Here is a 16,840-nt window from a genome sequence, read left to right as displayed (position 1 = left end):
TTGTCTGTCAAGAACAAGTAGGTTGCACAAAAAGAATCAATTCTTTCCAAAGGTGTTTTCTATGGTGGCTTTTGCAGATCTTGCGGATTAAACTGCAATTGTTAAGCTTCTTATGCACCTGTCCTTGATCTGATTTGGGGTTCCTTGAGAGTAGGGACAAGATATATCATCTTCTGGACACAGATGCAGTCTCCTGTGGAGAGTCACGCATCAATCAACATTTACTAAGCTCCACTGCTGCCAGATTCTTGTCTTCATCCTAGATATAGATTGCCTAGAGGCCAATGAGACAGACCTCTGCCTGCCAGTGGTTTATAGTCTAATGCATGAAAGAGGCAGGCAGGCAGACATGGGTGGGTGTCATTGGTATAGCATCAACCTGGAATTGACAATATTCATCACAGAATACAGAGAATCATTGAACATACATAAGTTTTTAAGTTAGGCCCAACTTAGCTTGAATTCCAGCTACATTCTAGCTTTTGGGGCTGGCATAAATTGTTTAAGTTCTCTGAGCCTCAGTTCCCTCATTTGTCAGCTGGAAGAACACAGTCCAAAGTCACAGGATCCTTATAAGAATTAGGTGATAAACTCTAACCAGTGTGTCCAGCATGCTACCTGGAACTTTCTGGGAGCCCAGTAAATGTTTGTTCTGTCTTTTTCAAATAAGCACCAATGCTATTTTCATAAATTGCTTATTTCACCTGAGGTCTGTGTGATTGTCCTCAAATGTTCAGAAATGTAAGTTTACTGTGGGCTATGGATGGCGGAATTGGGGTATCTCTTGTAGTGCTCCCCAAAACTTGGTATTTTGCTCAGTCTTTGCTTGACTTTTCAGAGAGCTGTGCTTCAGAACGTGGACCTACATGAATCCAGAGAGGAGATAAAACAGGAGGTGGCAGGACTCCCTGTCAAAAGAAACTGGATCTGGGAGTAAAAGAGTCAGGAGACATGCAGTGACATCAACTGCTCAGTCCTCTGACACCAGTAGGGCAGCTGATGAGTGTGAGAGTCCTGGGTCCACCGGACAGGAGTGAAGGGGTGGGAGAGGGAAGCAGTTCTACCAGGAGAGTTAAAGATTGCACTGCCACGTAGTGACAGTAGGGGCTCAAATGCCAAAAGGTGACTACAGGTATCATCACAGGTGTATCAAGGCCATTAACAACAGTAGGGACCAGCAGAGGACAATGGACAGACCGATGGCCCACAGCTGCTTCCAGCCAGCCCCCACCATGCCACCAGAGTTTCCCTTTGAGAGCCTGTGGCTCTTACCAATGCATCATGACCTTTTCCACACACACTTGATGCTTGGACATCCCCTGCCACCTCTACTCGTTCTGGGCCCCTAAACTTTAATTTCCAGTTTGCCTGCTGTTTTTTTTTTTTCTTCTTAGACTGCCTTCACTTTACAATTTGACTTTTCTGATTTGAGTTGCCTATTTAGAAATTCTACTCTGTTTAAAAAGCAAAAGTGAAAGTAAAGTGTTAATTGCTTTGCTGCTGCTGCTGCGAAGTCGCTTCAGTTGTGTCTGACTCTGTGCGGCCCCGTAGACAGCAGCCCACCAGGCTCCCCCGTCCCTGGGATTCTCCAGGCAAGAACACTGGAGTGGGTTGCCATTTCCTTCTCCAATGCATGAAAGTGAAAAGTGAAAGGGAAGTCGCTCAGTCAGTCGTGTCCAACTCTTAGCGACCCCATGGACTACAGCCTACCAAGCTCCTCTGTTCAAGGGATTTTTCAGGCAAGAGTACTGGAGTGGGGTGCCATTGCCTTCTCCAGTACTGTCCAATTCTTTGGGACCCCATGGACCATAGCCTACCAGGCTCCTCAGTCCATGGAATTTTCCAGGCAAGAATACTGAAGTGGATTGCCATTCCCTTCTCCAGGGGATTTTCCCAACCCAAATGAGGGATCAAACTTGGCTCTCCTACACTGGAGGCAGATTCTTTACCATCTGAGCCACTCTGTTTAAGCTTCCTAAACCCATGAGGCTGGAGTCTTGAGCCCTGGGACTTGGGTTATCTGGTTTTAGCTGTGGGCCTGGAGTCAGTGGTAATCTAACAGACTACGACTGAGGTGAAATTGAAAATTAAAATAGCACAGAATCCACCCTTGGGAAGGGGCTAAGATAGAGGAAGGCGGCAGGCAGTGGGCATTCTTATGTAGCCCTCAACCCTGGGAGGGAAGAGCTGTGATAGGCACCAAGCTTGTGGGCACTTCCTTAGCCCCATGTTCTCTGACTAGTAAGCTTCCAGGATGGATTAAAACAGGAAAGAATCACCATTTCACTTCTGGTCCTTCTACTAAGCTATGGGACCCTGCATGCTTGGTGCTGGTTCTGGGATTGTGATGCTATATCTAAAGCTGGGCCCCAGACTGAGCTGATGCTGTCGATGGAATCATCCTCTTTTGGCATTTACACCACCTTGGCCTCTGAGAGCAGGCATTCTGAGGGCTCTCATGATTGAGTGGCAACTGTGGAGATGTTCCTCATTCACCAGAATCATAGAGTTCCAATCTCAGGACCTACTGTTTGAAACTTCTCCATTCCAATGGATGGAACACACTGAACATTCGTTGAAGAAACATCCTACCAGGCTACAAGGAGCTGCCATCTGGTCACATGTTTTTACCTTCATGTCACAACTCTCAAGTTGTTTGGGGGCCACTTTCCTTAGAAAGGCAGTTGTAGGAGGTGGTGGAGCTTTCCTAAATCATTGAATTACTGCGTCCAAAACTATGAATTAGATTACATCATTCTTAAGTCAGAGGGGCAGGAAAAAGTGTAGAGGTCAACACTGCTGAATACTTATTGGATGCCTTTGGGGTAGAAAGAGAACCCTGGGGCCACATTAGGTAGATCCTGGAAGTCAACTAGGGAAACCTTAAAAATTGTGGTCACCAGTGGACATAGGACTGTCAGCTTTGCCTTTGGGATTGGTAGTCTTCATGATACAATGGCTCAGATGAGCAGGCGATGACAGTTCTAAATCATGGCTGTGGCTGATCAGGGCTTCCCTGGTGGTCTAGTGGTCATGTCCCCATCTTGCAATACAGGGGACACCAGTTCGATCCCTGCTCTAGGAAGATCCCACGTGCTGTGAAGCAACTAAACCTGTGAGCCACAACTCTTAAGCCTGCCCTCTAGAGCCCGAGAGCCACAGCTACTGAGCCCGCAGCTGCAACTACTAAAGCCTTAGAGTCTGTGCTCCACAACAAAAGCAGCCACTGCGACGAGAAGCCTGTACACCACACCCCCATTTGCTGCACCGAGAGAAAGCCCATGTGCAATGACGAAGACCCAATACAAATTTAGAAATATGTATATTAGATAAATAAATTGTGGCTACCTTGGTGAGCTTTTCCATGTGTCCCAAGATTCCACTGGAGTCCAAGAGAGGGAGGTCAGTGTCAAGGGGAGAGCATGGGGGTTGGTGAACAAACTGCCTCCGCACATACGTATAGTTTGGTTCTTAATTTCTGCTAAAGCCTAGTTTTGGATGCATGACTCATGACATCCTAGAGTCTCAGTTACCTCCTCTGTGAGGGAAATGGAGCTAATAAGACTGACCTATGTTTTAGGATTTTGCAGAGGATTGGGTAAGATAATGGATGGAAAAAGTCTTGTAAAGTACTATGCACATGCAAGGCATTATATTTAAGTAAGAGCTTAATAACTAATTTTACATGAAGATAATAATGTTATTTGATACTTAAGTTTTCTTTGCATTTTCCAGATTTCTATGTTAGACAAGTTAATCCTCAATTCTATGTTATCTACTTTGTCAGCCAAAAGAGAGAATCTTGGTCTCCTCAGGAAATGTAGTGAACAATGAAACAGATATAAAGGCACAATTTGGATATTTCAAGTTCAGAGACTTGTCTAAAGTATTAACTTCTCATAGAGAGCTTAAGTCAGGTGTAATCATACAAAATCTCAGATGTGGTGGAGACTTTCTTTTCAGTTTATAATATAAGGATGATGGGCTTGGGGAAAAGATAACTTCTATTATTATTGATAGATATGCAAAGTCATATGATTATATATAATGCTGGTCCTCTGAGCAATTTCTGAGCAATTTCAATTTCTGAGGGCAAGAAATGTTCTCACCTAATATTCTTCTGAGTAGGCACCAGAGCGCCATCAAATCAGAACAGACCTCTTCCTAGGAGCCCAATAGCCTCTTTCCTGATGAGAATGATCCAGAACACTCCAAGTGTTGGAGGAACTGTGGAAAGCTCTTGATTGCAATTCAGAAACACTCCTGTATCCTCTCAGGAATTAAGACACAGAGCACCATCACCCTAGTGCTGAAGCTTCTGGAGGTCCATGCACACCACCCCTGGAAGAGTGAAAAGAACCGTGGGCTTGACAACCATAGCTTCTTTTGAGAGCTGGCCTGCTGCTTTAAAGCTCGGTGACTTGTTATAGAGCTCTTAACTCCTCTGGGAATCTTGGCAAACCCTCTGTAAGGTGGTAATGAAAACTCTTCCACTTTGTTCACAAGGGTTTTGTGGACAGAGCTTTTAAAATTATAATGCACAAAGGAATTGTTGGCACCAATTCCAACTCACTAGGGACCCCACTTTGCCCTCTCTGGGACCAGTGCCTGTAATATTATTATGATTATGCTATTATTTTCACATTACTATGATGATTTCTAAGCACTAGGAAGTCTCTGACACCAAAGAAAATCGAAGGAAATTATTTCAACTTCACTGTTTTACAGGGTAATTGGGATGATTACAGTGAGATACCAGCAATGAACAGTTGTCAGCTGTAGGGCCATGTACACACCAGAGTTCAGAGGTAAGGGCCCTAATTAATAGAACTCTCCAGGCACTTGGTGATACCAGGATATGCATGGCTGACCTCTAAGTGGCTCCAGCCAAGAATGGCCCAGATCAGCAGCTACTGTCCTTTGATCGCCCAACCTTCAGAGCCTGCATTTCCATGGGAAGTGACTCACCAGGGACTTTCCCTGGTGGTCCAGTGGCTAAGATTCTGTACTCCCAATGCAGGGAGCCCAGGTTCAATTCCTGGTCAGGGAATTAGATCCCACATGTTGCACTAAGAGTTTGCATGCTGCAAGTAAAGATCTCATGGCAATAAAGATTGATGATCTTGTGTGTCGCAATTAAGACCTGGAGCAGCCAAAAATTAATTAGTTAATTAATTTTTTTAAAAAGTGACTACCAGGCTGAAATGGGCCAGGTCCTAGGGACCTCTTAGAAGACATATCACAATGGGACAGACAGGTTGAAAAGAGTCCCTCAGTCAGTAACTTAAAAGAATTTGACCAGAGTGTAGCTTTAGAGGGACTTAAAGGCAGGCAGCAATGGCTACTCAGGCCAGGGGCAGACCTCTCAAGTTTCACACAAGCCAGTGGGAAGGCATGGTATTTAGTGTCTGGAGACAGTCAGTGAGGAGGATCACAGACACTCATGTTCTGATAAACAGGAGAGCCCAGAGAGCCTCAGTGTCAGGGGCTGGGTCTGACCAGGTTGAGGCACAGGGCAGACTCTGGGAAGGAAGCTCAGACAGAGACCAGACAAAGACCCAGGCACCATGGGATGAGATGAGGGCTTATGGGTGAAATGAGGGTTCTGACACAGAAAGTAGAGTTAGCAATACAATTCTGGAAACTGAATTTTAGCCTAGACTATAAAATAGCAGCAAATCCCACAGATGAGATGCAGGAGACCGCTGGAGCCTGATAGGTACAGAGCAAAAACAGGCTGGGCCCTTAGGTGAAATGGCTGAAAGAGAGTTGGGAGTATAATGTGGCCAGAGGGGGGCTCTCAAGCCTCATTGTTTTAGAAGAAATGGTCACACTGCATGAGCTTGGGCCGGTGTAGCAGGGCAGGTTCTGTTATGACCTGATGATCAGTGCCAGGGAGACAATACAGTGTGAGGCTGGACAGGTTTGGTTAGATTAGATGCACATGTAACACAGGGGCAAGAAAGAGGCCTCACTGGGTGTGATTGGCGCCAAGAAGAACTCAAGGGTCTACTGTTTATTTCTAACCTGGAGCTCTGTACTTGCCCTTAGGGGACCTTCTACCAGGGGCCTTAGGCCTGGGGTAGCCAAGATGCTTTGCATCTCCTGGAAGAGATGGTCTTCCTCATCCAGTAAGGAGCCTCTAGTTTCTAGATCTCCTGCTCTATACTTGTTCATCAGGGCCAGGTTCTTTGTGTTATGGCTAGTGGTTAGTTATTCCTAATATCTACTCTTCCTTTCTAACTTACTAGAAAATTGGTTTTGTTGGGGTTAATGGTATGCCCTGCTTGAAAACAAAATGAAACACACTTCCTAGCTCCTTAATGGATAGGAGTGGCATGTAATGTTCTGGTAAATCAAGTGTCTTCTTGCTGGGACAAGATTCACTGAGCACTGAAAGCTGAGTTGTAGTGTGCTTCTAGGGAAATGACTTTAAAAAAAGAGTGCTGGCTGGCTACACAGGTTCCTTTTTATATGCCCTTCTTTACCCCTTTACTTTTTCTTTCCCTCTTCTCCTTTTCCCTCTACTCCTGCTCTTTCTTTCTTCTTGCTTCCTTCCTGGAACTCTGATGTGATTGCCAGAGCCACAGTAATCCTTTTGCAACCATGTGGCAAACCTGAAGCCAGAAACAATGCTCTAAGGTTTGCAGAGCATCAGCAGCAATAGTCCTACATGTCAACCTCAAGATTTCACATGGAAGACTAAATCCTTATCTTATTATGTCACTATAGCTGGGCATCTGCACTTTGCAGCTTAATCTTGTCCTGAGATCCTTATTTTCTAGCTGGAGCATTTAGGATAGGGGTGAGAGGTTGGATGGCGGGAGGAAGTGTCTTCTTCCCTTTAGAAGATTTGTTGTATTTGATTCCCATGGATGGATGACATGGTTTTCAGTAAGGACTTCCTTGATTCAGTTGTCCTTTCCAGTTGGGGACTGGAAAGAGGTGGGCATTTGGGAGGAAACAGTGTCTGGAGGACCAGACAATTAGCATAGAACAAGAAGAAGCAGAAACTGCCCTGGCAGCTTCATCCAAAATTCACCACCTGCCTGCTGCCCGTCCCTTGGTCTGCCCAGAGAAGTCTGCTAATCCAAGATTCCATCAAACTTGATCAACTTTCACATTCAGAAAGAATTCTGACAAGATCTTTTTTCTCCAAGATTCCAAAGTCTATGTTCCATAGTCTCTTGATATTACTTATGTATTGGAAGAGAAAATTGGCTGATTTGTTTAAATTAAGAACCCCTGGCCTGGAGAGTACCTGATATTTCCCCATCACATCCTGAGCTCCAGGTCTTCCCAACTTTTGAACATTTCATTCTCAGGACCCCAGTCTAGACCTGCTAGTTCTCTAGCAGGAAAAGTCCTGCTTTGTCGGGTTGAGGAATGAGGGGAGGAAACAGAGCAGAGATGCTAAAAGTTCAAAGGCTTCCTTAAATTTTCTGCAAGCCTTAGGTGACGTGATTGTATGTAGACACATATTGAAGAACACCATTCGTCCTCCTCTTTTACGCCTGAATTAACATAATCATAATGTATAACATGTACATTTGCTATAAATTATGTTTTCTGTGCAGGCTTTTACATATCACCTTTAAGCAGCCACAGAACCCCTTCTGGTCCTCTCTTGTCTTCGAATTTTCTTTCTCCCCTTCCCCAACTTGATCTCCTGGGCCCTGGTGTCTGCCGAAGGCCCATTAAAGAAATCATTTCCCACCCTGCCCCCAACAGCACCACACACCTGGTAATAAATAATATGATCATTGCCTAACAGACACACAGAAGAGTCCTGTGATAAATAAAGAGACTTCTCATCTCTCCACAGGCTCAGCAGCGGGGCTGGCAGAGGAGAGTTCGCTATTAAAGAACTCACATAGCCACAGGCAAATTCTCTCACTGCATCTCCTTGTGGAGACCTTTTCTTAAAAGCTGAGATTGCTCTGCTGGTTCAAGGTGCTATTGAGCTCTAACCGGGGACAATTACAAGACTCCAGTCGCAGCATCTGAGGCGATGCTTGTGTCTGATAAGGTTGCTGGAGAAGAATGTGGAGGAGCGAAACCGATAATAGGTTGCTGAAAGGATGGGCCGAGGCCTCTTAGCCCAGAGCCTCAAGACAGAAGCAGTGACTGCTGCTGGAAGGCTTCCCCCCACCCTGCCCCCAAATTCTTTTCCATTTTTATTGCATTAAAGAAACCATTCTCTAAACATGCACTTCAGAAATGATTTTTCCCTACCTCCAAGCTAGTAATACTCCTCGCCAACTGATTTTATATCATGAGAGGTTTTCAGAATAATTCTGCTTTTCTCATTCAGGTTTTTTTTTTTTCCTTTCCTTTTCTGTATAGAGAAAAACCAGAGAAGGAACAATTGTATTTGTCCCTTTCCTTTTTTCAGTTGTATGGTGTTTACATATAATTTTCTACCTTGCCTTATTCTTGGCTTTAAAAATCTTTTACAAAAGCCTCAAACAAAAAACTTGAAGCCATTCTTTTATGACATTTTTTTTCTTTTTCTCTTTTCATTTTCCTGCCTGTGGTCTGTTGTCTTTGGGATCTCTCTCAATCAACCTCTCTCTCTCTCACTCTTTATTTTTCAGTTAGACTTTGTTGAAAGCAAGTTCTAGGGTTCATCACATTTAGAAATTCAGGCCATTATAGCAAACACAATTTAAAAACACAGATGTGGATTTAGTCCAAAGGCAGGTTGTCTTAAAGCAACCTGGAAACAAGAGGGAGCAGAGATAGGGGAGGGATTTTTTTAGTTTTCTTTTCTCAGTGGAGCCAGAAGCCTATATTTCCTGCCTGGTCAAGGCAGAACAGATAAGAATAGATGCCAGGAGAATAGATGCCAGGAATAGGCTGGGGGTGGGGCAACACAGCTGTAACTTCCCCTTTGTTTTTCTGTCTCACTTTGTACTCTAAGAGAAGGAGTATAGGTAAGGCCTATGAGTTCTCTGACTGTGAGACCCAATCCCTTACACATGTGTGTGGTAGGGGGTGGGGGAAGGCAGGAGGAGAGAAACATTGTCAATCCAGGATATTTTTCAGTCATGCTCTTCTCTCATCATTTAAAGCCATATCTATGGGTGAATCAAGCTAATAATCATATTTTACTCAGACTCAAAAGATGAACAAGGACTGATTGCTGGTCTCCAGGAATGTAACCTTGGGCCCAAATTAACACAGATGAATCAGTTATGGATTAAAAACACACAAAAATGTAATAGTCAGGTTCTGGTCCATGTAGTGAGATATAGCAGGTGCTAGTGGAACCAACAGTAGGGGAAATGGTGACGGCTTGAGGCCCCCACCACCGACAAATTAAGCCTCACAGGCTCTGTCTAAGCCTTACAGGATGAAATGATCTCTTCTTGACCATGGGCTTCCAGAGAGAAGCCAATGAGCCCCAGGCCTCCCTTAAGGACTGTCTTCATGGTTACATAATGCTCATAACCGGCAACTTAGGAAGGTGAGCATACCTTCATGAGGCTACTTTCAATCCTGTTTTGAATCTCCATGAACAAGTGCCCAGAACAGAGGGTACTGGATCTGACATCACTTCAGTGTTGATGGCTTCTGATTCCTCCCCACTGCATCCCACTAGCAGTGAAATAACATCAGACTTCTTCCACACAACCAAGGCTCCAACGTAGGCGATGAGGAATCACAAGAAATCAGCAGAGACCTAGATTCAGTCCTCACTGCTTGTAAATCACCAGCATCAACCTTAGGCAAATCCTTCCTCGTCCCTGAGCTTGTATTTCCTAATCCTTGCTAGTAATCTGATTACAATGGCAGCCCACTCCAGTACTATTGCCTGGAAAATCCCATGGATGGAGGAGCCTGGTAGGCTACAGTCCCTGGGGTCATAAAGAGTAGGACATGACTGAGCAATTTCACTTTCACTTTTACAAGGCCCTCTTGGGCCGCAGCCCTCAAAACACTGATAGCCATGTCTGGGAGGTCAGCCACACTTCCTTGCCCCGTGACAACCTGTGGTGCTGAGGAGTTGGCAAGTGCAAATATTCCCTCCTGAGTTGCACGTAGATCCTCATTTCTGGTGTGGCCAGAAGGCAGTGACCAAGGAGGCATCTAGAATTGGAGATTTCTAGTCATAGAAAAGACCCCCAGTATTCTAAGAGAAAGCCTTAAACATTACTATGGTGAGAGCTGCCCTGGACTCACTTGAAAGGGAAATATGGGACAAGAGCCCAAGAATAAAATTTCTACATTTTAAATTCAGGAATTTGGGGCAACAGGAAAGAAATGTAAAGTGACTCCAGCAAAAAAAAAAAATCTATAGCTTTAATTCTTTTTACAACAATTGGTCCTTTAAGTGGTGGACCTGGGGAATGGATCAGCTCCATAATTTGTGGAGCCCAGTGAAAAATGAAAATATGGAATCCCTTGTTCAAAAATGATTCAGCTTCTCAACTGAAAAGAGCAGAGCATTAAACCAAGCACGGGCCCCCTTGTAAGGGCAGAGCCTGTCCTACCACATGGGTTATATCCCCATGACGCAGGCCCTGTTGGGTGCCCTCACAGAGGAGGTAAGGAAGGTGACTACTGGGCCAGCAGAATGACAACGGTCCATAGAGGTCATGTTGCTTACTTTGTGCAATGAACTCAGCCTAGCATCCAACTGACTGGGTTTCACACAGAGGGTGTGTATAAGCTTAAAATTTTCTGTGCTGTTTAGGTGATTATAATTAAAAGCATTCTCTAGTATTATTGTCCATTGCCTGACTAATCTTATGATTTATTTTTTGTTGTTTTTTGTTCAGAAGACAGACATCAAATATATAAAAATGTGCATATATTTTGGTCTTTTTATTTCAATACAAAAATTATGTACTGGATTAATGTTCTAGGTTGTACTGGAAGATGCAAATGGTGATAAGACAATGGCCTGGGCTTCAAGGAGTAATGATGCCCAACCACTCGACAAAGCAAGCCCAGAAGTCCCTCTCCATGCAGATACTTTGTCAGTCATCAGATGGTGCAATTTTGTAAATCTGGACACAACAAATGGACTTCCTTTTAACCATAGTCTGTGGATCAGACCTGTGACATTTTCAGGCTTAGCATTCAGGAATTTGGTAATTTGACAGTGATTCAAAGATGACTAAATTATTTTAGTGAAAACCCTTTGCTGAAACACAATTTTTTTCTGGTCACACCGTGTAGCATTCGAGATCTTAGTTCTCCAATCAGGGATCAAGCCCATGCCCCCTGCATTGGAAGTACAGTCTTAACCACTGGACCACCAGGGAAGTCCCTGGAGCACACATTTGATTCATGTCTACAGGCTGGGGTTGAGCAGCCCACCACTCGATCACATCTGCCTTTTGCTGTGGCTTTGGATCACTTCATTTATCATTACCTACATAGTTCGTGGGACTAATTCTGTGGTGCAGCAGCAGTTACAATGTAGGGGAATAATGAGGGACAGAGAATTTACTCCTCTAAAATACGAATGGATGAATGTGAGTCAAGCTTTTTACTTATTCAAACTGTTAATCTCCTAATTACTCTGCCAGAGCTTTTGCTGAACTTCTGTATCTGCATATCCGTGTCCTGGTTCCCTATCTCTTTCATTGGTTTATATTTCCTACTGTTGCTCAAATTTCAAATTAGTCCTGTGTTTCTGGCCTTTCCCACAACGGTGACAGGGACTTGGTTTCATATGCACCAAAGGAATCATCAGATTTCATATGCACACAGATCAGCATGTTTAAAGTAAAAGAATGTATTAGCATAGTTTGTGTTTGGGTGGAGGGATTTGTAAAGAATGTTTTTCTTGTAAGTCAGTTAAACAGTTGGGATTCAAGTAGTTAATACTAATGTTAAAAAATACAATTTATAAATCCCATAACATTTCTAGATTTTTAAAAAAGATGATGTTTATCAAGAACTTATTTTTTAAGAGCTATGCATCTTTGGTGCTAGAAAACACCAGGAATTACATAATGATGATCTCAGAAGCCCCATCTCCATGCATTAAATAGACTCTGAGACCCCTGTTTTGTTCCTCTGGGTCTTCAGATCAAGCTTTCAACATGAAAGCCAATGTGAGGACTAGACAGTGGTGGTGTTGCTGTTGTTCAGTCGCTAAGTTGTCTCTGACTCTCTAATCCCATGTAATGCAGCATTCCAGGCTCCCCTGTCCTTCACTATCTCCCACAGTTTGCAAAAAATTCATGTCCATTGTGTCAGTGATACTATCTAACCATCTTATCCTCTGCTGCTCCCTTCTTTTGCCTTCAATCTTTTTCAGCGTCAGGGTCTTTACCAATGAGTTGGCTCTTCACATCAGGTGGTTAAAGTATTGGAACTTCATCTTCAGAATCAGTCCTTCCAGTCAATATTTAGGGTTGATTTCCTTTCAGTCCAAGGGACTCTCAAGAGTCTTCTCCAGCACCTGTGGCTGATGGTCCTCAAGAAACAGGGACTTCAGTCCTACAAACCCAAGAAATTGAACTCTGCCACCAATCAGAATGAGCTTGCAAGTAGATTTACCCTTAGAGCCACCAGCAATGAAAGTAGGCTGCTGACCACTGTGATTTAAATCTTGTGAAACCTTGAGCACAGAAATGAGCTGAGTCCTGCCTGGAATTCTGAACCAGAAATCCAGAACTGTAAGCTATAAATAGATTTTGTCTCAAGTCACTAAGTTAGTGGTATTTATTACATAGCAGTAGGACACTCATATAGCCTGGCTACTTTCTTTGAAGGAGAAAGGAAAACTTCAGAAGGAAAGAACACACATGAATATCTCACTGAAGTGCCTGCCACAGCTGCATTGACACTTATTCTCCTACAGGGGACAGAGATTGCTTAAACTACCTCTGGGCTTCCCAGGTGGCTCATTGGCAAAGAATCCACCTGCCAGTGAAGGAGAATCCAGAGACTCAGGTTCAGTCCCTGGGTTGGGGAGATCCCTGGGAGTAAGAAATGGCAACCCACTCCAGTATTCTTGCCAGGAGAATCCTAGGGACAGAGGAGCCTGGAGGGCTATAGTCCATGAGGTTGCAAAGAGTCATGTTGGAGTGAACATCATTGTGGACACCTGTAATTACTCCTTAGGTGATAGTTCTGTGAATAGAGTAAAACAAAAGTATGTGTTTAATGATTTAGGTCAGTAAATTCATAGCTTTCCAAAAGAGCTCTCAGTCACCATATAGAAGATCACACACTCCTGCCAACATGAGTTTTAGTTAACTTTTTGTTTGTCTGTGTTTCTTTAAGTAAAATTTGTATTGAAATATGGCATGCTGTTAGTTTCGTAGGGATGCTCTTATTTGCTCCAACCAGATGTGTCTTCTCTCACAGTTCTGGAGGCCTGAAACAAAGGCTTTGGCAGAGCCATGCTCCCTCCAAAAGCTCTGGGGCAGGGTCCCCCAACCTCTAGGATCCAATGCCTGATGATCTGAGGTGGAGCTGATGTAATAATAATAGAAATAAAGTGCACAATAAATCTGATGCACTTGAATCATCTCCAACCCCCACCCCACTCCTGCCCAGTCCATGGAAAAGTTGTCTTCCACAAAACCAGACCTTGATGTCAAAAAGTGTGGGGACCGGTGCTCTAGAAAAATCTCTTTCTGCTGTGGAGGAAAATGTTTTCCTCTCTTACCTTCTTCTGACTGATTTAAGAATTAAATTTACATGAGACAGATTAACAAAAGAAAGCAAATGAAAGTTTAATAATGTCCACATGGGAGAGACCCAGGAAAACTGAGTAACTCACCAAAATGGCTGAAGTCCTCCCTTAAACACTATTTTCAGCTAAAAGAGGAGGATGGGGAAGTGGATGGGGCTTCAAAGCGGAAGAAAGTGATTCTCAAAGAGATGGAAAAGCAAATGTCTGGTAAATAAGTGTTTGCTGGGCCTGCAGGGACAATGGACACAGGTGAACCCTGATCTCTAAGCCCTGCCAGTGTCCCCATCTCACCTGGTCCATATTCTTTGCAGGTATCGTTGGTGCTAACTGTCTTCTGGGAAGAGGCCCTTTGTTTAAATTCTTTAGGTAGCCAAGGGAAAGGTAAAAAGTAAGACTTCCTGAGTCTTCCAGTTCTTAAAAATAATCAGCCTAAAATAACCCCCACGCCAAAGAGACACATTTTAGGGTGGCCCATATTGCTCCCAGCTACAGCTCTACTTCTTTCCAGCTCTGTTGTTATTCCTGTGATTCCCTGGCTTGTGGACGCATCACTCCAACTTCTGCATCATCACATTATCCTCTCTTCTGTGTGTCTGCATTTTCTCTGTTTTTATCAGTTCAGCTCAATCATATCTGACTCTTTGCAACCCCATGGACTGCAGCACACCAGGCATCCCTGTCCATCACCAACTCCCGGAACCTACTCAAACTCATGTCCATGAGTTATAAACTGGCTCGTTATAAACGATGCATGTGCTAAAAGCCTTCACTCATTTAAGAGCATTTAGTGCTAGGGAATTTCCTTATGTCTTTTTTTCTTAAGCAAGTAGAAAAAATAATTCTCAGTTTTCTAGTTTTAAGACTTATTTTTTTAAATTAAAGATTTTAAGCTGAGGATTTACAAATCAGCTATTAACTTTTAAGAGTTTCATTATAGTTTAAAAAACCATAATTACTTGAGGTAGGGGAGAGAGGGTATCTACTTTATTCCTAATGGAAACTCTACATATAGATGAAGCATCTATATAAAAAAATGGGAGCTGTGATTATATTAATACTGTCTAACTGATATTCAATAACTCACCCTTCTATTTCCTATTGTCCATATTTAAACACTTCAAAAAGAATTCTAATCAAGTGGAAATTAATAGAGGAAAGACTGGGGCTGGCAGGAGAAGGTTCTAATCCCACTATCTCTTAATATTTCAAAGTCTCTTTTATTTTCTTAATAAAAGGGCAAGAGAAAGAGAGGGGGAGAGAGAAAAGGGAATTAATCCAGTGCTCTGAACTGCCCTCTCATCTTATTGCTTTAAAGACATTCTAAGAGAATATCACACATGAGAAGGCTATTTTTGGCCAATGGCCAGCCTTTACTTTTGCTTCTCAACTTTTTTCCATCTTCCCTTCTTTCCCTTTATCTACCTGCCCTCTCTCTCCCCTATTTTCTCATTCCTAAGACCTTCAAAGCCCAGTGAAGAGAGTGCTATTTAAAGTCCAAGCTCCTGACATAGCCTGTCTACCTGCCCCTCCTTCCCCCACTCCATCACCTGTGGCACTGCTCCTTCTAACCTATCTCATGCATCTCTGTCTCTGGGTTTCTGGACTTGTTTTCCCCTCATTTCCTCTATTTTTTCCTCTTCCCTCAAGTCCTAGTTATTCCTCAGGTCCCATTCTCTGTGACAGTATCTCTATGTAGCTTCTTAAAAATAACAATAATGAAACCTTGAATATTATACTAATGAAAACTGTGAATATTTATGAAGTATTTCCAGTATCTTAGGCAACTTACTTGGGTTGTATCATTTAATCCTTTTAATAATCCCTTAAGAGATTATCCCAACCTCATAGGTGAGCTCTGGGACCAGAGAAAGGCTAGATTGAATGTCAAAGGTCAAATAAGGCTTGAGTGGGAGAGTTGGAGATAGGGTTCTAACATATTCATCGTCTCTTGTCCCTAACTGTGAAAGTCAAAACTCACATGGATTAGTGGTTTAAAGTTGTGTGATTATTTCATATGACAACATCAATTTTCTTAAGGAAAGTGAAAAACTTTGTGAAAAGGACAATTATATCTTGTATTTTTTTGTATCTCCCAAGGTTCTCATTTGGAGTAGGTACACAGTAGATTCTCAGAAACTACTTAATGATAAAGGTATGGATTTTCCCTATGAACTTGATCATTTTCACCGCAATCACTCAACTGCTGTGTAAACCCAATTTACATGTTCTAATGCTACGTGTTATCCTACTCTTCCTTAAAATTGAGCCAAATGAATCAATGCTGAAACACTAGAAAGTGTCTATCTAACAGATAATAATAGCAATGACTGATCAATTTACTCACACATTTAAAAAACTCTTTTGATCACTTTTAGGTGCCAGCTACTATTCTAGGCATTGGGGAATATAGAAGTAAAGAAAATATACAGAAAATGTTTGCCCTCATTGAGTTGCCCATATTCCAGTTGAAATAAATAGATAAACAAAGCTATAAAGAAAAATGAAGCAGGAGAGGAGATAGGAAGTTGGTAGAAGAGGGAAAGGCTACAGTTTTACACAGAAAGATTGGGGGAAACACACAAACACAGACTGGGAGGAGATGAAGGAACATGGACATCTGGAGGAAAAGCAAATATGAAGGTGGGAATGTGCCCGAAATGTCTAAAAAGCAGCAGTGAATTCAGGGTAGCTCAAGCACCTCTAATCACAGAAGAGAAATTCTATCATTTAGGTATATGTGTATGTAAACCTTAGTGAAAGTTGAATATAGACCCACATGGGCAGACGGATTTCCAAAACCTAGAAGTGAATTTTATACAGAAAGACAGGAAAGGCGTATAAATGCATTATTATTAAAAAAAAAAAATGTACTAGAATGTTCGTGTTTTAGCCCAGGTTCCCTAGAAAGCAACATCTAAGTCAGCGATGAATAGCTAAGTTTCTGAGAGGTAGAAACCAAGGACAGAGAGGTAAGTGAGGCAGGGAGGAGGAGAAGCAGGTCAAGATGGTGGGTGATTCTGGTCACGTCTTCTCAGGAGCCTGGAAGAATCGTAGGTGACCTCACAGGGGCAACTGCAGAGCCATGCAGGGCTGCTCCAGAACCTGTGTTTGGTCCAGTCCATGGGAGGGAGAAACAAAAGGAAATTTACAGGTGGGCTCCCTGTCATCACCTGTTTC

At 43.0% G+C, this 16,840-nt stretch overlaps 1 non-coding gene across 1 annotated transcript; it reads left to right on the top strand.

The window, feature by feature from the left end:
* The first annotated feature begins 4,977 nt into the window (after positions 1 to 4,977).
* Positions 4,978 to 5,050, top strand: TRNAG-CCC. The gene has a single exon. It is a non-coding gene; the product is annotated as a tRNA-Gly (tRNA).
* The last annotated feature ends 11,790 nt before the right edge of the window (positions 5,051 to 16,840 follow it).

This window comes from Bos indicus x Bos taurus, chromosome 1 (genome assembly GCF_003369695.1).
Source record: "Bos indicus x Bos taurus breed Angus x Brahman F1 hybrid chromosome 1, Bos_hybrid_MaternalHap_v2.0, whole genome shotgun sequence".
NCBI classification, from domain to species: domain Eukaryota; kingdom Metazoa; phylum Chordata; class Mammalia; order Artiodactyla; family Bovidae; genus Bos; species Bos indicus x Bos taurus.
Note: the sequence above shows the minus strand (reverse complement) of the source record. Positions and strands in the feature narration are given on the sequence as shown.